At 46.8% G+C, this 25,034-nt stretch overlaps 1 pseudogene across 1 annotated transcript; it reads left to right on the plus strand.

The window, feature by feature from the left end:
* Positions 1-8,639: 8,639 nt before the first annotated feature.
* On the plus strand, positions 8,640-10,245 carry LOC108282499 (annotated as a pseudogene). Its single transcript, XR_001816443.2, has one exon. The product of XR_001816443.2 is annotated as an actin, cytoplasmic 1-like (transcript).
* The last annotated feature ends 14,789 nt before the right edge of the window (positions 10,246-25,034 follow it).

Here is a 25,034-nt window from a genome sequence, read left to right on the forward strand (position 1 = left end):
GGCCTTGTTCCGTTGCTGATGAGGAACTGTGATCCCCTGTAGAGGGAGAGGCATTCTGATTTTGGGTATTCTCAGCCTTTTTAGGCTGTTTTCTTCCCTTCTTTATAGATTTATCCATCTGTGGTCTTTATAATTACCGTATTTATAGTTGGGTTTCTGAATGGACGTCCAACTTGTTGATTCCCGGCGCTAGAATCTGAGCAACCCACTGTGCCGGCCGAAACAGTGGCTTTAAGTTTGATGGTGCTTTTCTGACTCTGCACCGAGAACCGCCGCTCCAAGGCAGCGGCAAAACCGCCTCGCCGGCCACAAGAGTCGCGCTGGCAACACGTGGGGCTCCTCCGCTGGGAATCTCCTGGTGGATGGGCAACAAAAATTGATCTGAAAGTGTGGCGTCCTCTCGTTCTCTGCGCTTTCAGTGGGAGCTGCAATCCCGAGCTGCTAGTGATCAGTCATCTTGGATCTCTCTCTCTGATCTCGAATTTTGACCTGAGGTGATCTGCCTGTCTTGGCCTCCCAAAGTGCTGAGACTACAGGTGTGAGCCACTATGCCTGGCTGATTCATTGGAATGTCTTTACTTCTCAGTACATTTATTCTTCTTAGGTGGTGCAAAGAGTGATATAAATGAAATATAGATCCAGCTTAAATCAACTCAGAAAGCAAAAATGCTAGAAATCTCTTCTTTTTCCAGGCCCTGAGTCCCATCCCCAATTCTCATCCAGTGACACCCCCATTGCTGAGAAGCTTCTTAGGCTCTGTCACTGGGCCCTCTGGTAGCAACCCCTTGCAGACACAACCCCTTCAGGAGACACGCGTGCACACACACACACACACACACACACACACACACACTCAGCCTCTTCATGGAAAGCTCTTTCTCTTCTGGCTCTGAATTAAACCTAGCTCTCTCCATAACAGTCTCTGGAAACTCTTCAGCATCCCCAGGGTCAGGGGTGCATGATGATAGAGCAGGGTGGCTAGTAGAGGGAAACGATGGCCCCTCCTCTCCCCCAGCTCACCTGGCTCCATCTTCATGCCACAGCCACAGCTCCCCTAAGGCCCCTGCCATTCAGCAATTCCACTGCCTCTGGTGTTAACTTCAAGAACACCAGTCCTGTGTCTCAGTGAGATAGAATGGGAATGGGATGTGGCTCCTACTTCATGATTTTTTGTATTCTTTTGTTGTTGTTGTTTTGTTTTTGAGATGGAGTTTTACTCTTGTTGCCCAGGTTGGAGTGCAATGGTGCAATCTTGTCTCACTGCAATCGCCACCTCTCAGGTTCAAGTGATTCCGTTCTTCAGTCTCCCAAGTGGCTGGGATTACAGGCATGTGCCACCACACTCAGCCAGTTTTGTGTTTTTAGTAGAAATGAGGTTTCACCACGTTTGTCAGGCTGATCTCGAACTCCTGACTTCAGGTGATCCACCCACCTCAGCCTCCCAAAGTGCTGGGATTACAGGTGTGAGCCACTGTACCTGGCCCCTACTTCATGTTTAACATCCCTTGTACTTGAAAAATTCTAGGAACTGACCTTATGAAACCTAAATATCAAACCAGGTGTCCAGTGTGCTACTTCAGGAAGGAATGCTGAACAATTGATTTGAGTCTCATTGCTGCTGGACAGGCCACCAGGGGACCCTTGATGCAAGAGAACCATGGCAGCCAGATATGCTGACCTGCACCCCGGCCCCTCAGTGCTCTGCCCTACTCCTGATATCAGTGCCCACACTTTGCTTAATAAAAAAGCTTTTTTGGCTGGGATGATAGGCATGAGCTACCACGCCTGACCACTACTTGGATTTTCAACAGCACTTCATTTGGAGGATGATTTCTCCCTGAAATTCTCTTGTTTGTTTGTTTCAGGTTATCAGTCTGTGCTGGTATTTTTTGCACATCTTTAGCTACTGCTTTTCCAGTCTTCTGGGAAATGCATGGTTCTTCACCCTGGCCCTTCTTGGTCCAGGCCCACTTTCTTTACCATGTAGTGTGTACTGACCAAGTGCTGTGTGTTCACAGGTGTGTCCCAGACAGACTAAAGCACAGTCCCTGTCCTCAGGGGAAATTTAAGGGAGCTTGCAGTCCAGAGAGAAGTAGAATGTAAGGGAATCACTGAAAAACAGTGTGACACACAAAACAAAAGAAGCCTTTGTTTAGTCCAGAAGTCATGCAAAAGACAGGGTGGACTCTCAGGAGGTCTGGAGCAAAGTCTGGGAAAGCTTCAGGAGGGAAGTAAGGGTAAAAGTGGCCTTCACAAATAGAGAAGAAGAGAAAAATTATTTCGGGCAGAGGAAACATTCCCAGGGCAATGGCAAAAAGGTAGACAGAAGTAGATTCACACAAATAGAATTCTGAACAATTTGTAAATAGCATATTCCTCTATTTCCATGCTTCTCAACCAGGGCAATTTTGCCCTGCCCAGCAATATTTGGCTATGTCTGGAGACATTTTTCATGATCGCAAGCTGTGGGGAGCTAACATCTAGTAGTTGGAGGCCAGGGAGGCATCTAAACACCTTACAATTCACAAGACAGCTTCTCACACAAGGCATTATCCGACCAAAACATGAATAACACTTCCATTGAGAAGTCATGTTCTATTTTCACTCCAGTCTGAGGAGTCCAGCTCCAGGCCAAATTCTATGTGTGATTTTTCAGACCTGACAATAGGCGGTTACACAGGTATTTACCTGGCAGGTCTCTGAGGGCTGGGGAACTGCACTGGCCATCCTAGCCTTGCTGCATAGCTGGTGCATTGCAGTTGTACAAGGGAGTTGCAAAGACTCAGAAGCCATCCCCGTCCCCACCCCCAAGCTGGGTTCTCAGACACATCTGCAGGCCTAGCCTAGGCACCTCCATTTTGAGGTGAGGGGAGGTGTCTCAGGTGAGGCCAACTTTTTTTCTTTTATAGAAATATAAAGTTATATGTATGTGTATATATATACGTATACATATATATGTAGAGAGAGAAAGACAAAGTCTCACTCTGTCACTCAGGCTGGAGTACAGTGGCACTATCTCAGCTCACTGCAACCTCTGCCTTCTGGGTTCAAGTGATTCTCCTGCCTCAGCTTCCCGAGTAGCTGGGATTACACACGCCCACCACCACGCCTGGCTAATTTTTGTATTTTCAGTAGAGATTGGGTGTCGCTATGCTGGCCAGGCTGGTCTTGAACTCCTGACCTCAGGCAATCCACCAGCCTCAGCCTCCCAAAGTGCTGGGATTACAGGTGTGAGCCACCACCCCAGACTTCTTTTTTTAATTTTTAATTTTTAGAGATGGAGTCCTGTTGCCCAGGTTGGAGTACAGTTCTGTGATCTCAGCTCACTGCAACCTCTGCCTCCCAGATTCAAATGATTCTCCTGCCTCAGCAGCCTGAATAGCTGGGACTACAGGCACCTGCCACCACATGGTGGCTCATGCCTATAATCCCAGCACTTTGGAATGCTGAGGTGGGCAGATTAAGAGGTCAAGAGATTGAAACCATCCTGGCCAACATGGTGAAAACCTGTCTCTACTAATAATACAAAAATTAGTTGGGCGTGGTGGAGGGCGCCTGTAGCCCCAGCTACTCCAGAGAGGCTGAGGCAGGAGAATCACTTAAACCTGGGAGGCAGAGGGTGCAGTGAGCCAGGATCACGCCACTATGCTACAGCCTGAGTGACAGAATGAGACTCCCTATGTATATATGTGTATACATGTATGTATACACACATATATGTACTTGTATGTATGTGTCTACATGTATGTGTGTATGTGTGCGTACATGTATGCATGTGTGTACATGTGTGTACCTGCGGGTATGTATATACATGTTTTATGTGTGTGCAGGTACGTGTGTGCTTACATGTATGTGCTTACATGTATGCATGTGCATGCATGTGCACACATACATGCACATGCATGCACATACATACATATGTACATATACACATGCATGTAAACTCATGTATGTATGGGTACACATGTATGTATGTGTATGCACGTATGTGTATACACGTATGTATATGCAGGTATTTGTGTGTATACATGCACTTGTATTCATGCATGCATGTATGTGTACATGTGTGCATATGTATGTGTATGCATGTGTGTATACATGTAGGTGTGTGGTGTGTGTGCACATATACATGCATGTACTGTATACATGTGAGTGTATGCATATGCATGTATGGATGTGTATACATGTATGTGCATACGTGTATGTGTATGTGTGTGTATATGTGTGTATCATGTATGTATAATTGTGTATGTATGCATACATGTATACATGCATGTATAGATGTGTATATGTGTATACATGTATGCCTGTATGTGTATGGGTATGCATGTATACACGTGTATGCATGTGTGTGCACATGTATGTGTATATTTGCACACGTATGTGTATACGTGTGTGTACATGTGTGCATGTATGTGCATGTATGTGCACGTGTGTATGCACATGTATGTGTGCACTTGTGTGTACCTCTATGTGTATACATGTGTGTGCATATGTATGCATACACACACATACACACCTTCTATATGTGTGTGGGCATGTATATGTATGTACGTGTATGCATGTGCGGGCATGTATATATACACACATACGTATTTACCTATTTATAGAGAGAGGCGGGGTTATACCATGTTAGCCAGGCTGATCTCCCTGATCTGATCCACCTGCCTCAGGCTCGAAAAGTGCTGGGACTACAGGCACGAGCCATGGCACCCAGCTGAGACCACCTTCTCTGGGGTTCCTTGAAGACATTTTCCCCACCTGGACTTTTGCGCTCCTAGCCCTTCCCCACTCCCTCACCTGGTCCCCTGGCAGCTCAACTGGCTCTGAGTTAGCTCTAGCCATAGTTACATTATGCAATTATTTGGTTTTCTTTGTATTTGAATCTAGCAGGCACTTCATGATTTTAGAATTGAGTGAATGAGAACATGGTTTCATTTTCCAGATGACAAACTTAAGTCATTAACAGGATGATAGAATAAGGCTTTAAGAAATTTTGTGGACAGCTTGGCAAAGGAAAATGTCATTTGGGCAAATGTAAAATCCTCCGCTTAGGCCCACTAAAACAGTAACTGTAGAGGTGTGGAATGCAGCATATGGAAGTGTTAGGATTCCCTGATATTTAGGAGTATGTGTGAGGCAGGAAAACAGGGTCTGGAAGTAGGGAACATAAGGCCTATTCACACTTCAGCTATCACAGGAAATACCCTCTCCACAGTAAATGATTTTGCGACTTTACTTCATCCTCTTCGTTTATGTAGGGCATACCCCAGGTAACCAGTGGAACCCTCTAGAGGGTATTCAAACTCCCAAAAATTCTGTAACAGGACCCTCGGGCCCCTACGCTTGGGCCCGCTCCCACACTGTGGAGTGTACTTTCATTTTCAATAAAGCCCTTCATGCTTTCCTTGCTGTGCGTTTTGTCCAATTCTTTGCTCAAGATGCCGGGAACCTGGACACCCTCCACCGTAACATGTAGAACATAGTCCCATTGGATCTGGCTGAGCAGGCCATCCCAGAAGTTTCATGCTCAGTTTAGGTGTTCTCTGAAAACTTATTTGTTTAGCTATGTGATTGAAATGTATCTAAATATTTAAATAAATATGCACATAGAGAAAAGAAAAAACTCAGGAGGCCACATAGTGAAAATGTTCCCTTCCACCTCGTCCACTGTCTACCATTTTCCCTCCCCAGAGGCAATTACTATTTATTCACCATTTTCTTTTTTTTTTTTTTTTTTGAGACAGGATCTTGCTTTGTCGCCCAAGCTAGAGTGCAGTGGCACAGTCTTGGCTTATTGCAACCTCTGCCTCCCAGGGTCAAGAGATTCTCATGCCTCCCAAATAGCTGGAATTAGAGGTGTGAGCCACCACACCTGGCCCTATTCACCATTCTTTTTTTGTTTGTTTGTTTGTTTGTTTGCTTTTGAGACAGAGTTTTACTCTGCTGTTTAGGCTGGAGTGCAATGGCATGGTCTGGACTCACTGCAACCTTCTGGGTTCAAGCAATTCCCCTGCCTCAGCCTCCCAAGTAGCTGGGATTACAGGTGCCCGCCACCATCCCCAGCTAATTTTTGTATTTTTAGTAGAGACAGGGTTTTACCATGTTGACTAGGCGGGCCTCAAACCCCTGACCTCAGGTGATCCACCTGCCTTGGCCTCCCAAAGTGCTGGGATTACAGACGTGAGCCACCGCGCTTGGCCTTCACCATTTTTCAGAAGGGCCATTGACCATAGGGAAACTGTGTAAGGAAACAAATGAGTGAATTAGGATGCTTATGGTGGAGAAGGCAAGAAACAGCAGCAGAAAGCAAGATGATGTGAAGACTTCTCAGGAAGAAGGGCCCAAACAAAGCTGCATTTGCTGCAACTCTCATGGAACGGAAGCTTCCTGGCCGCACGCTGACATGGGCCTCTTCTGAGCCTGCAACATAATTTTGTGTTCATAATTGTTATTCTTCTTCCCGAAAAAGAGCTTCCCAAGTTCAACAAGGTTAGCCCACTAACCAGTTCTGGGTCCACCCTAGAGCCAGAACGAGTCTGCGTGACTCCATAACTCCTTAGGAGAAAACAAAGACTAATAATTGAAACTTACAGCAAGGCAGAACATTGCTCAAGATTTGGAAATTCTCCCAGTCAGCTCTATTAAAAATTGGGATGGGCTGCAGAAAACCCGTGAGCATGTCACTGGAAGTCTTCAAGTAGGAACAGAATGATCGCCTGCAGGATGTTGTAAGAGGAGCTGATGATCCCTTCCAACTCCAGGAATCTGAATCTCTAAGATAAGCTGTAAAGCATCTAGAAATCATTTTTAGCAGGCACCCCAATGTATCCATTTGTTAGCATTGTTTAAATTGCTATAGTACTATAAAGTAACACAAATACATATTCAAAAGTATTCAATATTTCAGAATGAACTTTTGTCAGTCACCATTAGGAGGTTACTGAATTTAATTGGCAATACACTCCGAATCGCCAACTCCTCTAGCCATGCTCTTGGATACTGGATTCCTTGCTCAAAAATAGCCTAGGTTGGGTGTGCTTACTCATGCCTGTAATCTCAGCACTTTGGGAAGCTAAGGCAGGTGGATTGCTTTAGCCCAAGAGTTTGAGACCAGCCTGGAGAACATGATGAAACCCCCTTTCTACTAAAAAAAAAAAAAAAAATGAGCTGGACATGGTGGCATGCACCTGTAGTTCTGGCCACTCAGGAGGCTGAGGTGTAAGGATCACCTGAACCTAGGAGGTGGAGGCTGCAGTGAGCTGTGAACATGCCACTGCACTCCAGCCTAGTTGACAGAGTGAGATTGAGCCTGTCGAAGGAAAGAAAGAAAGAAGAAAGAAAGAGAGAAAGAAAGAGAGAAAGAAAGAAAAGAAAGAAGGAAGGAAGGAAGGAAGGAAGGAAGGAAGGAAGGAAGGAAGGAAAAGAAAAGAAAAGAAAAGAAAAAAAAGAAGAGAAGAGAAGAAAGAACCCAGAAGCCTCATCCCAGCAGCTCTGTCATCATCGTTGCTGCCATGACAGTTAAGTGCAGCAGCCACTTGGTCCTTCAATGCATAGCAGACACATCATCGCAGTGAACTGTTGATGACAGTTTGACTAATAGTGATGGCCCCATGTGCTGTAGATTACTAATATTCAGTTTCCTACCAGAAAGGAGGTCAGCACTATCGTCAAGGTCAAAGACACCTCCATACCAATCCCGTAATCTAATCTATGAGAGTCCGTTTTCTTAGACCTCATACCCAGTGTGACATCAGTCATGGTCCAGTCAAGAAAACAGAAAACAACCTTAGCATTTCAACAGAGATAATTTAATATAAGACATTCGTGAATCAGGTGGGGCGCGGTGGCGCACGCCTGCGTAATCCCAGCACTTTGGGAGGCTGAGGCGAGTGGATCACCTGAGGTCAGAGTTCAAGACCAGCCTGGCCAACATGATGAAACCCCATCTCTACTAAAAATACAAAAATTAGCTGGGCGTGGTGGCATGCGCCTGTAGCCCCAGCTATTTGGGAGGCTGAGACAGGAGAAGCGCTTGAATTCAGGAGGCAGAGGTTGAAGTGAGCCAAGATCACGCCATTGCACTCCAGCCTGGGTGACAGAGTGAGGCTCCGTCTCAAAAGAAAAAAAAATTAGCCAGGCATGGTCCTGGGTGCCTTAATCCCAGCTACTCCGGAGGCTGAGGCAGGAGAATTGCTTGAACCTGGGAGATGGAGGTTGCAGTGAGCCAAGATTGTGCCACTGCACTCCAGCCTGGGAGACAGAGTGAGACTCTGTCCCCCACAAAAAAAAAAAAAAAAGAAAAGAAAAAGAAATTGGTGGCCGGGTGCAGTGGCTCATGCCTGTAATCCTAGCACTTTGGGAGGCCAAGGTGGGCAAATCATGAGGTCTGGAGTTCGAGACCAGCCTGGCCAATATAGTGAAACTCTTGTCTCTACTAAAAATACAAAAAAATTTAGCTGGGCGTAGTGGCAGGTGCCTGTAATCCCAGCTACTAGGGAGGCTAAGGCAGGAGAATCGCTTGAACCCAGGAGGCAGAGGTTGTGGTGAGCCAAGATCTCACCATTGCATTCCAGCCTGGACGACAGAGTGAGACTCCGTCTGCACCAAAACAAACAAACAAAAAAAGAAATTGGTGGCCGAGACCGCGTCCACCTCGCGAGCACAGAGCCTCGCCCTTGCCGTTCCGTCACCCGTCCACACCTGCCGCCGGCTCACCATGGATGATGATATTGCTGCGCTCGTTGTGGACAATGGCTCCAGCATGTGTAAGGCCAGCTTCACGGGCGATGATGCTCCCCAGGCCGTCTTCCCCTCCATCGTGGGGTGCCCCAGGCACCAGGGCATGATGGTGGGCATGGGTCAGAAGGACTCCTACGTGGGTGATGAGGCCCAGAGCAAGAGAGACATCCTGACCCTGAAGTACCCCATCGAGCACAGCATTGTCACCAACTGGGACGACATGGAGAAGATCTGGCACCACACTTTCTGCAACGAGCTGCATGTGGCTCCTGAGGGGCACCCCATGCTGCTTACTGAGGCACCCCTGAAGCCCAAGGCCAACCACCAGAAGATGACCCAGATCATGTTTGAGACCTTCAACACTCCAGCCATGTATGTGGCCATCCAGGCCGTGCTTTCCTTATGCCTCTGGCCGTACCTCTGGCATTGTGATGGGCTCCAGTGACAGTCACCCACACTGTGCCCATCTATAAGGGGTATGCCCTCCCACACGCCATCCTGCATCTGGACCTGGCTGGCTGGGACCTGACTGACTACCTCATGAAGATCCTCACCGAGTGTGGCTATAGCTTCACCACCACGGCTGAGCGGGAAATCGTGCATGACATCAAGGAGAAGCTGTGCTACGTCGCCCTGGACTTCGAGGAGGAGATGGCCACAGCGGCCTCCAGCTCCTCCCTGGAGAAGAGCTACGAGCTGCTCGATGACCAGGTCATCACCATCAGAAACGAGCGGTTCCGCTGCCCTGAGGCGCTCTTCCAGCCTTCTTTCCTGGGCATGGAATCTTGTGGCATCCACGAAACTACCCTTAACTCCATCATGAAACATGACGTGGACATCCGCAAAGACCTGTATGCCAACACAGTGCTGTCTGGCGGTACCACCATGTACCCTGGCATTGCTGACAGGATGCAGAAGGAGATCACTGCCCTGGCACCCAGCAAGATGAAGATCAAGATCATTGCTCCTCCCGAGCAAGTACTCCGTGTGGATCGGTGGCTCCATCCTGGCCTCGCTGACCACCTTCTAGCAGATGTGGATCAGCAAGCAGGAGTAGATGAGTCCGACCCCTCCATCGTCCACCACAAATGCTTCTAGGCAGACTGTGACTTAGTTGCATTACACCCTTTCTTGACAAAACCTAACTTGCGTGGAAAACAAGATGAGATTGGCTTGGCTTTATTTGTTTTTTTGTTTTGTCTTGTTTTTGTTTTTGTTTTTTTTGGCTTGACTGAGGATTTAAAAACTGGAACGGTGAAGGTGACAGCAGTCGGTTGGAGCGAGCATCCCCCAAAGTTCTACAATGTGGCCGAGGACTTGATTGTGTACATTGTTTTTATAAAGTCATTCCAAATATCGTGAGATGCATTGTTACAGGAAGTCCCTTGCCCTCCCAAAAGCCACCCCACTTCTCTCTAAGGAGAATGGCCCAGTCCTCTCCCGAGTCCACATGGGAGGTAACAGCATTGCTTTTGTTGTAAATTATGTAATGAAAAAATTTTTAAATTTCACCTTAATACTTTTTTTTATTTTGTTTTATTTTAAAAGATTTTAGCCTCTGTGGCTACCCCTTTTTTGTCCCTGAACTTGACATGTATGAAGGATTTTGGTCTCCCTGGGAGTGGGTGGAGGCAGCTAGGGCTTGCCTGTCCACTGACTTGAGGCCAGTTGAATAAAGTGCACGCCTTAACAAAAAAAAAGAAAGAAAGCAATTGGCGATGCAAGTAAAAAGGCAAAACCAGAAAACTGAGGCAGCACAGGCCTTAAACGCAGGAGGCAGTGAGGAGGCCAAAGCAGCTCCACCAAAGACGCTGATCCTCCATGTTGGCTTCTGGTTAACCCCTGTTCCCGGAAGCCTCCAAGATTTCCAGTTTATGTGTTGTTCCTTGTGTAAGAGCAGGTACTTTACCATAAATCCTGCCCTTAGGTCAAACGACCTTGATGTTATCATATTTCAATGGTCCTACACATCTCTTCTGAAGCACGCACACCTTTTCCCAATGGTGTATAAACCCTGGGTCTGGGGATGATGGCGCAGGGTCTGCCATCTCGACTCGCAGTCACCAGAGACACAAACCTGGCTTCTGTTTGTAAGTCCCACATAAATGTTTCTTTTCTAAGAAGCTGGATTTGTCAGCCTCTTTCTTGAGCCTCTCAGCTTCCTTGGACTTTGGAGGGAGGTTTGCAGAGACCTGCTCACCACACAGGTGGCTACCAACCTTAGGGCTGGGGAAACAGGCAGAGGTTGGGCTTGTCAGAACCCGGAAGCTGGGAGGAGGAGGGCCACAGAGCTGAGAGCTGGACCTCTGTGCAGGGCACTGCTGTGGCTGCCACAACACGCTCAAAGGGGGGCCTTAAGAAGAGGGTGCTGCCTGGCTGGTGCCGTAGCCTCTACAGGGCACGGGAGTCTGGCTCAGAGCGTGTGGAGAGCTGGAGGGAGGCTGACAAGGACAGCAGGTGAGCAGGTCCCTTCTCCCTCTTCCAGCCCCTTCCCCCACCATCTCCTTCCCTCACTCCTCCTGCTAAATTTTAACAGGTGCCAGCTGCCAAAGGGAGACAAACATGTCTGCAGAGTCTTAGCCTTAGCATCAAATTGCAGAGCAGGGGAAGGTGGTTTTGAGCTGAGAGACAAACCCTTAGTAACGAGTATACCACCCCTGCCCACACACACAGGAGAAAGTCTGGACTCCTTAGGGTGGCGGATGCAGCCCCTCCTGACCTGGCCTGCTCCCCAGCCCTGCCGCTTCCCTCTCTGAAGGAAGCCTCTTCCCTGTCTCTCTAGATCTGGCAATGTTCACCTACCTTAGGTTCTGCCGCACCTGCTCGGGTAGCTATGAGAGCACTGGAAACGCTTCTCATTTATTGACCAACACATCTATTTCCCCTAAAAATTCCCAAACCCTGGCCAGGCACAGTGGCTCATGCCTATAATCCCAGCACTTTGGGAGGCCAAGACAAGAGGATTGCTTGGGCCCAGGAGTTGAAGACCAGCCCTGCCAACATAGCAAGACCCTGTCTGCACAAAAATTAAAAAATAAAAAACGACCGGGTGCGATGGCTCACACCTGTAATCCCAGCACTTGGGGAGGTTGAGGCAGGCAGATGACAAGTTTAGGAGTTCAAGATTAGCCTGGCCAATACAGTGAAACCCCGTCTCTACTAAAAATACAAAAATTAGCCGGGTGTGGTGGCGTGAACCTGTAGCCCCAGCTATTCAGGAGGCTGAAGCAGGAGACTCACTTGAACCCAGGAGGCGGAGGTTGCAGTGAGCCGAGATCATGCCACTGCACTCTAGCCTGGGCGATAGAGTGAGATTCTGTCTCAAAAAAGAAAAAAAAATTAAAACAAAAAACTTAGCTGGGTGATAGCATGTGCCTGCGGTCTCAGCTACTTGAGAGGCTGAGGTAGAATGATTGCTTGAGCCCAGAAATTTGTGGGTACATGCCACTGCACTCCAGCCTGGGCCCTAGAGCAAAACCCTGTGGCCAAAAAAAAAAAAGCAGTGTTCATTCAACCCAGGGGATAGATTCCACACCTCAGCCCTTCTAGTCTGGGGTACCAGGCATAAAATACAGACTGGGCCTAGGTCTTGGATCTCATAATTGAAAGAGAAGTGACCTGCTTCTTTGCCTTAGATTTTTTTTTTTTTTTTTTAAATAAGCTCTCACTCTGTCATCCAGGCTGGAGCTGGAGTTCAGCGGAATGACCTAGGCTCACTGCAGCCTCAACCTCCCCAGTTCAGAGATCCTTCCACTTCAGCCTTCTGAGTAGCTGGGACTACAGGTGCACACCACCATGCCCAGTAATTATTTAATTTTTGTAGTGATGGGAGTCTAGCTACATTGCCTATGCTGGTCTCAAACTCCTGGGCTCAAGTGATCCTCCCACCTCAGCTTCCAAAGTGCTGGGATTACAGGCATGAGCCACCCCGCTGGTGGGGCCTTTTTTTCAGAATGATTCTTTTCTTTTTTAATTTTTTTTTTTTTTTTAATAGAGATGGGGTTTTGTCAGGCTGGTCTTCAACTCCTGGCCTCATGATCCACCTGCCTTGGCCTCCCAAAGTGCTGGGATTACAGGCGTGAGCCACCGTGCCTGGCCTGGAATGATTATTTTCCATTGTTGAGATGTAGCTGATGTGAGCTGGTTCATCGATAGTTTTGAAATAGTCTGCATTTTTTACTAGAAGCAAATTATGTCAGGCCAATTTTTATTTTTCCTCTCTCAAGAAACACAATCAGCTGTCATAAGTAAAAGCAGCCAAGGGGCCCTAAAGAGGTAATACAGATTTTTGACCACTTTAGCCAATACCATGAGTTTGTTTTTAATGTGTCTAATTTACCTCTACCTTTACTGAGTACTTTTTTGTTTAAAACACTCTTGCCCTGCGCTAAGATTTTCAATGTGTTTCCCTCCCTTTTCTGAGCTATTAGCCTCTCTCTTCTCTGACATACCCCATCGTCTCACCAATTTTAATGTGATGTACTGTATCTGATTATCCCCAACCATTTGATTAAATCATATTGTCTAGCCTATTACATGAATGGGCGTCTAGTTAAATCTTGAAATTCTTCACCTGGGTTGCAATTATATTCCCCTTCTCTTTTAAAAATCCTTATATGTCTCATTGATTGTTGTTCTAGATTCATTTACCAACCACCACACTCTATTAGAAGCGAGGGTTTATGGGGTTAGAGCTGGAAAACTGACAAAGTAAATGTCCTTTAGTACGTCTCATCACATCCTAAGTCAATATGATGCTTCATGTTATGCAGCGCAAGCACAGCAAGTAATAAGACTTTCCGTACCAGACCACACTAAGTTTGTTTTCTTCGACTTTTCTAGTGCTGGGGGTGGCAGGAAGAGACAGGTGACACAGCATGGCCAGTGCTATATAGCATGGAATGCTTTTAACAGAGAACAAAGTGTTTGTACTACTAAAAGACAGGAATCTGAGACAGTGGGTGTTTAGTAACTGAATTGCTATGAATGATTTTCCATAAATACCTAAATAACATTCTAGCCTTTGCCAGCTTCATGGCAGGATTAGACAGTATGGAATGCACTGAGTTTGCGCTCCTGGAAGAAGCAAGATTGGGGGAAGGAAGGCAATAGAAACAAGGGCAGAGACGAGGTTTATCTCCTCCTGGCGCCGTAGGCCCTGGGCACAGGAAGCCCTGGGTGGGATGACAGGTGGGATGACCTCTGTCTACTGGTGACCCAGAAGCACACCTATGCCTTCAGAATGAAGTGTGCTCTGCTCCTCACCCAAAGGTTTAGTTTTGAATTACATGCACATTCAGAAGAATTACATGTATTCTGAACATACAACTCACTGGATTGTCACTATGCAACCAGCACCACGTTAAAAATATACTATTTCATTTTATTTTTATTTATTATTATTATTATTTTGGGGACAGGGTCTGGCTCTGTCGCTCAGGCTGGAATGCAGTGGTGTGGATCTCGGCTCACTGCAACCTCCGCCTCCCATGTTCAAGCGATTCTCCTGCCTCAGCCTCTGGAGAAGCTGGATTACAGGCGCAGGCCACCAAACCCAACTAATTTTTATATTTTTAGTAGAGACAGGGTTTCGCCATATTACTCAGGCTGGTCTCGAACTCCTGACCTCAAGTGAGCCGCCCGCCTAGGCCTCCCAAAATGCTGGGATTACAGAAGTGAGCCACCGCGCCCAGCCAAAAAGATATTATTTGAATAATGTGAATGTAACTTGCATGTGTTTGAAATGCCCAAGGTGACAGGGTGTTATTAAAATGTCTCCCTTCCTTCTATTCACCTGGTAACCCAGGTCTCCTAACTAGAGAAAAAAAACATTGTCAGTAGTTTCTTAATGAGTTTTAAACCAAACAGATTTCGTGACATCTGTAAGATCTCGGCTTGGGCTCCGGGGTACTGGGTGAGGCTGGAAGGCTCTTTGTGTGAGCTCAGGACGAGCGGGCCCTGGCTCCAGCTCCGGCTGCAGCATCCCTGAGCCTATCCCGCGGCGCTGGCTCGGGCTGTGCGGGGAAAGCGGGCGAGGCGCAGGGCCCCGGGCTGGGTCCAAGCCAGCAGCTGGCACCACAGGGCCCTGGGTGGGAAGACCGGTGGCGGTGGGGGTGCACAGACCCGGGGAATCTGAGACGCAAGGTTTCTGGGCACTTGGCCGCTAGTGAGGAAGGCTCGAGGCCGATCCTAGCCCAAAGCAGGGCACCCGGCCATTGTCAGTCCTGGGAAGAGGGATTGGGAGGAGCCCGAGAGGGGCGGCGTGGAAGGAGGAAGCACCGCCAGGTCAGGAGTAGAGCTGGGCCTTGGCGGGCTGCCCCTGAGGTGTCTGGCAGTCCCTCCTAGGTCTAGGGCTCTTCCTCGGAGGTCTCGAGATGGTCCTTCGGGTGTGTCTGAGGTCAGCCCCTCTGGAGTATGGGGGCGGCTTCTTGGGGGCCAGATTGCAGCACCGAGCGGAGGCCGGCAGAAGCTGGGGTTGGGGGGCGGCTTTTGGTTTGTAGATCTCCGGGAAGAGTGATTTTAAAAACAGCCTGACTGGCGTGCAAAGAACCCTGTCAAGTACCGTTTACAGCGTCATGAGTGCCTGTTCAAGTTAAAGCCTGAAAACTGAAGGAAGGGGTGGGTAGAAAAGGACTCGCCAACGCTGCGGCGCCTCTAAGCTGGTAAATACGGCCGGCCCGAAGTGGGGCAAAGGTCGCTAGAGGAAAATACGGGCCCAGGCCGGGAGGCTGGCCTGAGTCTGCGGTTTGTGGTTCCTCTGCCGGAAGCCCAGATATGGCACTTTCACTTTAAAGGCAATAAAGAAAACGATTTTAAATGAAAATAACTTTTTCCCCTGAAAGAGTGTACACTTTTACTTGGCTCACCTTTTGGCCTTCCTTCTGTTAATAAAGAACCCAAAAGAATAATCTCTCTGAATTTTTTTTTTTAATTATAATTTTATTTAGTATAGAGGCGAGGTCTCGCTCTGTTGCCCAAGCTAGAGTGCAGTGGCTCAATCATAGCTCACTATGGGCTCCTGGGCTCAAGCCATCCTCCCTCCTAGGCCTCCCACAGTTCTGGGATTACAGGCATGAGCCACTGCACGGCTTCTTATGCTTGTCTATTATCTGGTGCCAAAAAAGGGAGCTATTTTAACTCAAGCAGCAATGTAGTTAGTTTTGAAGCTGACCATCCAATATATTTATGGAAAGTGCAGTCCTGGGCTATGTCATTTTGGGAAATAAAATGATAACATTGTTTTTCTGATTCTGTGGTTTTTCTTCTAGTTGGGAAGATAAAACTAGCATGTGTAATGTAATACATGACAAAGAAAGATTCTACATGATTAGGAGTTAACTGGAATCAGAAGACAAAACTTTTCTAAGACTTGGGGAGGTGGAGACATCAGTGAGAGAACAAAGGATCGGGTAAGTATTCCAAGAAGAGGCGCATCTTACAGTGTGGATCACATTTCTGTCTGGGTGAGGTGGCTCACGCCTGTAATCCTAACACTTTTTTTTTGAGTCTCCTCTGTAGCCCAGGCTGGAGTGCAGTGATGTGATCTCAGCTCACTGTAACCTCCTCATCTAACACTTTGGGAGGCCGAGGTGGGCGGATAGCTTGAGCCCAGGAATTCAACATGGTGAAGCCCCTTCTCTACAAAAAAAATGCAAAATTTAGCTGGGCATGGTGGCACACGTCTGTGGCCCCAGCTACTTAGAAGGCTGAGGTGGGAGGATTGCTTGAGCCCAGGAGGTCGAGGCTGCAGTGAGCCATGATTGTGCCACTGCATTCCAATCTTGGTGAAAGAGTGAGACTGTTTAAAAAAAAAATTTCTATGAGTATTTGCTGGGTTACGCTAAATGAAACCTCCTTGTTGATAGCTGACTGTTATGTGCATGCACACACATACACATTTATATGTACACACACACACACACACACACACACACACACACACATTTGGTAGAGACAGGGTCTCTCTATGTTGCCCAGGCTGGTCTCAAACTCCTGGGCTCAAGCAATCCTCCCTCCTTGGCCTCCCAAGCTGTTGGGATTACAGGCATAAGCCACTGTGCCCAGTCAATAATTCTTTATTGACATACTCTTTTGGAATAATTGGGCAGCTTCTGTCTCCTTATTAGACACTGACAAGAGAATCACTTGTGTTTGGGTAACATCATCATCATTATGTTGGTGAGACTTAACGGAATTATTACAGGTGATGCAAGACTATTTGCCTCTTAGCTCAGATAGGTCTGGGTTCTTGTCTCATGATGAGGAAGAAGTAGGCTCATGGACACTCAAAGAGTGAGCAAGGTGGGAAGTTTTACTGAGTGATGAAACAACTTTTATCAAGGAAGAGACATGGGGGTAAGTCCCCCTACCCGAAAGCAGGAAAGTTCTCAATATGGCTGAATGTGAGGCTTTTTATGGGCTCAGAATAAGCAGTGTGTGATGATTGGTTTGTGAGTATGCAAAATGGGTCAAAGTAAAGATGCCACTTGTTGGAAATGGGTTTATAATGACGGGAAAAATCCGCACCGAGACAATGGATCACTCAGCAAGGCTAGTTTACTTCTTGCAGGAAGGGTGCAACTCACCGGCAGTTTTGCCACGAGAGCACACCTGAACAAAGGAGATGGGCACACTTGTAACTTTCATAAGCTGACGCAGTCGCCCTACTGCTGTGTCCAGTTTCCACTGGCCGGAACAGGACCTCACATTCTATACTTGACTCAGTTGGCTAAAAATTTGGAAATTTCCTGAATAGGTAAGGGGGAAAGAAGGCGAGGAAGAAGAGGAAACTAGTCAGGAGAAGGTCAGGAGGGTTTTTTTTTTTTTTTTAAAGACGAGGTTTCACCATGTTGGTCAGGCTGGTCTTGAACTCCTGACCTCAGGTGATCCACCCGCCTTGGCCTCCAAAGTGCTTGGATTGCAAGTGTTAGCCACCACACCCGGCCAGGAGGGTTTCTAAATAAGGAATGGCATGTACCAGGGTTTGGAGCTTGCCCAGTTCTCTTCAGACATGCCAGAGTGAGTCAAGGGGGCTGATTTACGACATAGCTGATTTAGAGAATATATATACATGGGCATATGTTTATGCTAATAGCAGATAATGGCTGCAGAGAAAGAGATTGTAACTCCTTATAATGTAGTCTAAGATATAAACTTTGAAGAAGAATTTTCCCCCGGGGTGGGTGTCTGCGACTGTGAGAGCTTTTCTCACACCACTCAGAGGTGGGCACGACAGTGTAGAAAGCCAATTAGGAAAGGGTAGGTATATGTAAAAAGGTGAAGGATGGCGATCAGTCAGAAGAAATTGCGCCAAATGGGAAGGCAGTTTATTCATCTGGTCTGAGGATTTAACTTGCAGCTTGGCTTTCAGGCTTTAAACTGTCTTCGGCTTGGAGGTGGGGTTTTGCCAGGACTCACCCCTAACTACCTGGGCATTTGGCTGCCTCTTGTTGCTATCAGAGGTAGCTATAGTTCATGAATGTTTACAGCTGTGTATCACTGTGTTATGTGAACACACTGTCTTTACGCTTTCACCTACTTCGGTAGACGGGTTAGTTTCAGGTTTGGGCTATTATATACAACGCTGCTGTGAGTATTCTTGCACATGAGCTTTGTATAAAATGCATATTGTATGCATTTCTGTAGGTGTATCCTGAAATGGAATTCTTGTGGCATAGGGTATGTGTATAGTCCTTTAGCAGATCATACCACATGCTTTCCAATTACACATTCCATTGGTGTAATGAGATTCCTGTTCACCACAGCCTAACCGGCTCCTGACATGTCAGACTTTAAAATTCTAGCTATTCTGGTGCATGTGTGGGTGTGTCTTATTGTATAAATTATCTATTTCTGCATAATAAATTATCTCAACATTTTTTGGCTTAAAAACTTTGTTACCTCACAGTCTCTTTGGGAATGACTTAGCAGGGTGGTTCTGCTCAGAGTCTTTCATGAGGTTGCCATCAGCATTGATATGGACAGGAGATGGAAATACCACATAGAAGAGAGCAGTTTCCCGGCAAAGACCCCACCCTCAAGCCTGGAAACCCGTGGCCTTAAATGAGAACAGGCATTCCTATTTTCATGCTCACAAGTTGTCTTTTGGCCTACCATGCTGCCCATCGTGTACCCATATAAACCCCAAACCCCGGGCTCTGCAAGGAGGTGAACAGAAGTGCAGAGGAATGGCAGAACAGCACAGCAGAGAGAAGAGAAGGAGCATCTAAACGCCAAGAGTTCAGTTGGGGATGGTCAGAGAGGAGATGGCCACTAGATGGCCAAACTCCAGGGAATGATCATCTTCCCGTTCCATCTCCCTTCCAGCTCCCCATCCATCCTGCTGAGAGTCACTTCTACCACTCAGTAAAACCCCCACATTTATCCTTCAAGTCTGCGTGCGACCTAATTTTTTCTGGACACCAGACAAGGATCTGAGTACTAAGAGGGTACTGGGCTGGTTAACAGTTAAGTCAACTGCAGATGGCAAGGCTAAAAGAGCTCGCTGTTGACACATGCCCATTGGGCTTTGGGAGTCACAGACACCCACCCCTGGATCCTGCTGTGGGACTGGAGCCCAGGGGCGCTTGGCCCAGCTCCTGTACCTGCTCATTTGCGTGCTCCCCATCCTATAAGGGGTTTGAGTACACACAGTGGCCAAATAGATGGGCCACACCCCTGTCACACATCCTGTGAGGGGGTCAGGGAACTCTCCCTTTTCAGCATGTTGTCTGGGCTGAAGACTTGCCCAGGGCTGAGGGGCTCACTCATGTAGCACTTGGCAGGGGGTCCCTGTTCTTTGCCACATGGCCTCTCCGTAGGTCTGCTCAACCAAATCACTGAACGCTCAGTGTCTGTTTGCTTCATTCTAACTGTTAGAAGAGTGTCTAAGGTTAGCCACTTTCAAGGGGAGGGGAATTGGGCTCCATCTCTTGATGGGAAAAGTATCAAAGAATTTGTGGACATATTTTAAAGCCATTACACTCATTATGGTTTTATTTTATTTATTGTAGAGTCAGGGCTTCACTATGTTGCCCAGGCTGGTCTTAAGCTGCTGAGCTCAAGCAATTCACCCACCTTGGCCTCCCAAAGTGCTGAGATCACAGACGTGAGCCACTCACTGTGCCTGGCCTTCATTGTGGTTTTAGTTTATAATTGGTTACTAATGACCAGGCACAGTGGCTGACGCCTATAACCCTAGCACTTTGGGAGGCTGAGGCGGGTGGATCACCTAAATCAGGAGTTTGAGACCAGCCTGGTCAACATGGTGAAACCCCATCTCTATTAAAAATGCAAAAAAAAAAAAAAAATCCGACGGGCATGATGGTGGGTACCTGTAATCCTAGCTACTTGGGAGGCTGAGGCAGGAGCACTGCTTGAACCCAGGAGGTGGGTTGCAGTGAGCCCAACCAGGCCATTGCACTCCAACCTGGGCAACAAGAATAAAACTGCATCTCAAAAAAAAAAAAAAAAGAGAAAAGGCTACTCATGAAATAGAGGTTGCCCATGCACATATTCTCTTTGGTTAGATGTCTGTTCAAATCTCTCACCAATTTCTCAATTTATTCTTTTAAGAAAATTGATGTGTATGAATTCTTTGCATATTCTGGGCACAAGCTCTTTGTCAGAAGTATATGTTGCCCAGGCTAACCATGGTGGTGTTACAAGAAAGGGGTCTTGATCCAGACCCCAAGAGGGGGTTCCTGAATCTTGCAGAAGAAAGAATTCAGGGCAAGTCCACAGTGCAAAGCAAAAGCAAGTTTATTAAGAAAGTAAAGGAATAAAAGAATGGCTACTCCATAGGCAGAGCAGCCCCAAGGGCTGCTGGTTGCCCAATTTTATGGTTATTTTTTGATGATATGCTAAACAAGGGGTGGATTATTCATGCCTCTTCTTTTTAGATCATATAGGGTAACTTCCTGATGTTGCCATGGCATCTGTGAACTGTCACGGCGCTGGTGGGAGGGTAGCAGTGAGGACGACCAGAGGTCACTCTCATGGCCATCTTGGTTTTGGTGGGTTTTGGCTGGCTTCTTTACTGCAACCTGTTTTATCAGCAAGGTCTTTATGACCTGTATCTTGTGCTGACCTCCTATCTCATCCTGTGACTTAGAATGCCTTAACTGTCTGGGAATGCAGCCTGGTAGATCTGAGCCTCATTGTACCTAGCTCCTATTCAAGATGGAGTTGCTTTTGTCCACACACTTCTGACAGCGGAGTTATATGACTGTAATCCCAGCACTTTGGCAGGCCAAGGCAGGAGGACTGCCTGAGCCCAGGAATTCAAGACCAGTCTGGGCAAGATGGTGGGATGCTGTCCCAACAAAAAGTTAAAACAAATATTTAGCTGGGTGTACTGGCATGTGCCTGTAGTCTCATGTCCCACCTACTGGGGAGACTGAGGGGAAGGATTGCTTCAGCCTGGTAGGTCGAGGATGCAGTGAGCCATGGTCACACTACTATACTCCAGCCTGGGCAGCAGAGTCAGACCCTGTCTCCAAAAGATATACAATAATAATAGTAAAGTATATGTGGCCCATATCTACTCAATCATGGGTAATCTTTTTTCTTTTTGAGACCGAGTTTTGCTCTATGGCCCAGGCTGGATTACAGTGGGGCAATCGGTTCACTGCAACCTCCACCTCCCAGATTCAAGCAATTCACCTGCCTCAGCCTCCTTTGTAGCTGGGATTACAGATGCGTGCCACCACTCCTGCCTATCTTTTCTTTTTTAGTAGAAACGGTGTTTTACCATGTTGGCCAAGCTGCTCTCAAACTCCTGACCTCGTGATCTGCCTGCCTCAGCCTCCCAAAGTTTTGGAATTACAGGCATGAACCGCCACACCAGGCCAATCATAGGTAATCTTTTTTTTTTTCTTTCTTTTTTTTAGACGGAGTTTCACTCATGTTACCCAGGCTGGAGTGCAATGGCGCAATCTCGGCTCACCGCAACCTCCGCCTCCTGGGTTCAGGCAATTCTCCTGCCTCAGCCTCCTGAGTAGCTGGGATTACAGGCACGCACCACCATGCCCAGCTAATTTTTTGTATTTTTAGTAGAGACGGGGTTTCACCGTGTTGCCCAGGCTGATCTCGAACTCCTGAATTTATAATCTACCCGCCTTGGCCTTTCAAAGTGCTGGGATTACAGGTGTAAGCCACCGTTCCTGGCCTGTGGTCTTTCTTTATGCAGCTGGCAGGAAGAACATCGCAGGCAGTTACAAATTTTTCTATTTACACCTTTTAGTGTTTTCAAATTCCTTGCAATTTACATATATTACTTTATAATTTTAAATATCTTTAAAAAGTAAAGTTTTGCCAGGTGCAGGGACTCATGCTTGTAATTCCAGCACTCTGGGAGGCCTAGGCAGGTGGATCACTTGAGGCCAGTAGTTGGAGACCAGCCGGGACAACATGGCGAAATCCTGTCTCTACTAAAAATACAAAAATTAGCCAGGCATAGTGGCACACACCTGTGATTCCAGCTACTCAGGAGGCTGAGGCACAGGAATCATTTGAACCTGGGAGGTGGAGGTTGCAGTGAGCTGACATCGTGCTACTGCACTCCAGCCTGGGCAACAGAGGGAGACTCGGTCTCAAAAAAAAAAAAAAAGCGGTAAAGTTTTAGTGGCAGATGGATATAAGAAGCAGGCTACAGAGGGTTAAAACATGGATAGGTGTTTGGGATGGAAGGCAGTAGGTGTTGGCAGGAAAGTATTGGAGGAAATTATTCATTGACCTGAACATTCTAAACTCTTGTTTCTTTGGAAACTTATAAAGGCAGGAGACGATTCCGTGGCAACACAGTACATTGCCTGCCTTCCCAGGGTGGGCCGCCTCTGGCCTAGAAATGCAAATGTTCTTGTTCAGGGAGCGGGGGCAGGAATGTGTAGCCTAGAGCTTCAAAATTCGAGCAAGGAAATCGTGTTTGTTTGCAAGTAACTAGCAAAGCAGCAGAAACGTTGTCTGACTCCAATAATCTTTAATCAACATCCCTTCCCGGTAGTTTTCTTCAGAACCATTGACCTGTCATCTGCTGGGAGACAGCTGAGTTTCTCATCATGAGCCCTTCACTAATTATCCCACCAGACTGTCAAAACATTTTCAGATTTTCTAATTATTGGTACTTTGTCGTCCTTTGAAACTTCATCTAAATCTCAGTCATAGGAGAATTTTCTTTTTCAGAGCTAAAAATGTGAATGGAACCATATTACCAGTGAGGTCAATACGTGCTTCTAAACCGTAAATTAAAAAGCCTCCAGATTTTGTCTTTCCTACTTAGCCTCTCCTGGAATCCCGCTGAATGATATGTTTCTTAACTGAACACCTTACCTGGTTAGGATCCACTGTTCAATTGTCATATGAAAACAGATTTTCACACCAACTTGGTCACTGTTGAGGCTTCCCATCACAGCAGAGGGACACTTGCGCCATCTGCTGGGGACATTGCTAATCCTTTTATAATTTCATGAAGTAATGGGCTTGATTCTAGCAGGTTCACAACCTGAACACTTTCTTTTTGAGACACTCTCTGTGTATCCCAGGCTGGAGCACAGTGGTGTGATCTTGGCTCACTGCAACCTCCACCTCCTGGGTTCAAGTGAGTCTCCTGCCTCAGCCTCCTGCGTAGCTGGGACTACAGGCGCATGCCACCACGTGGACCAGGCTAATTTTTTGTATTTTTGTATTTATTTATTTATTTAGAGATGGCGTTTCACTCTTGTTACCCAGGCTGGAGTGCAATGGCACGATCTCGGCTCACCGCAACCTCCGCCTCCTAGGTTCAAGCAATTCTCCTGCCTTAGCCTCCCGAGTAGCTGGGACTACAGGCGCGCGCCACCACGCCCGGCCCTATGGTAATTTTATAAGCTACAAACCTGCTTCTCTGTGGAGTGAGTTCGAATGAGGTATGGGAAATGATGAGCACTTGAATCATGGAGGAGTCAGGACTCTCTGTACTTACTTTGTGCTCATGGAGCAGTTGAGAAGTTTTAGCATTTTCAGTTGTTGCTACATAGACGGAATGTGATTATGCCTCTACTTTTGACAGTTTTTAGAGATAATATTGGAGCATCTCTGTGCTAAAATCAAAAGCAATCTTTTTGTCTTATGTTTGTTTTTGTTAAGTTATAAAAATAATTTTGAATACTATCAACTGAGACTATTTGCTCTTCAGAGGAAATTGTTTCAGTTTTTCTTTGAAGGTCCTCACTTTATTCTTTTAGTTTTCTTTTTCTTTATTTTATTTTATTTATGAGATGGAGTCTCGCTCTGTTGCCTAGGCTGGAGTGCAGTGGCGCGATCTTGGCTGACTGCAACCTCTGCCTCCAGGGTTCAAGCAATTCTCCTGCCTCCGCCTCCCGAGAAGCTAGGACTACAGGTGCGTGCCACCATACCCGGATAACTTTTTGTATTTTTAGTAGATACAGGGTTTCACTGTGTTAGCCAGGATGGTCTCAGCCATCTGACCTCATGATCTACTCGCCTTAGCCTCCCAAAATGTTGGAATTATAGGCATGGGCCAGTGCGCCTGGCCCCTTTCTCTCTCTCTCTCTTTTTTTTTTTTTTTTTTTGAGATGGAGTTTTGCTGTTGTTGCCCAGGCTGCAGTGCAATGACACGATCTCGGCTCACTGCAACCTCCACCTCCGGGTTCAAGCAATTGTCTTGCTTCATCTTCCTGAGTAGCTGTGATTACAGGCACCTGCCACCATGCCTGGCTAATTTTTTGTATTTTTAGTAGAGACAGAGTTTTACCATGTTGGCTTCAGTTGTTGCTACATAGACGGAATGTGTTCTCAAACTCCTGACCTCAGGAGATCCACCTGCCTCGGTCTTCCAAAGTGCTGGGATTACAGGCATGAGCCATCGCACCTGGCCTCTTATTTTTTACAATGATACCTACTATTGTTTGAGCAAGTGTTTTGCAGCCAGTTATGCTCATGTTGTTTGTATTTATTTTGCTAAGGTACTTACAGTATCAGACCAAAGTTCATTACACTATGCATTTTTATAATTATAAATAATTAATACAACAAATTAAATAAACTAAAACACAAGAAGTACTTTCTGGTGAATTGGTAATGGCAATAGTAAAGAAACAAGCTGGGCGTGGTGGCTCACACTAGCACTTTGGGAGGCTGAGGTGGGCAGATGGCTAGAACCCAGGAGTTTGAAGCCAGCCTGGACAACATGGTGAAACTCTGTACCTACAGGGGACACACGAAAAAATTAACCAGCCATGGTAGTGTACACCTGTAGTCCCAGCTACTCTGGAGGCTGAGGTGGGAGAATTGCT

Source organism: Cebus imitator, unplaced genomic scaffold (assembly GCF_001604975.1).
Source record: "Cebus imitator isolate Cc_AM_T3 unplaced genomic scaffold, Cebus_imitator-1.0 Scaffold242, whole genome shotgun sequence".
Lineage (NCBI taxonomy): Eukaryota > Metazoa > Chordata > Mammalia > Primates > Cebidae > Cebus > Cebus imitator.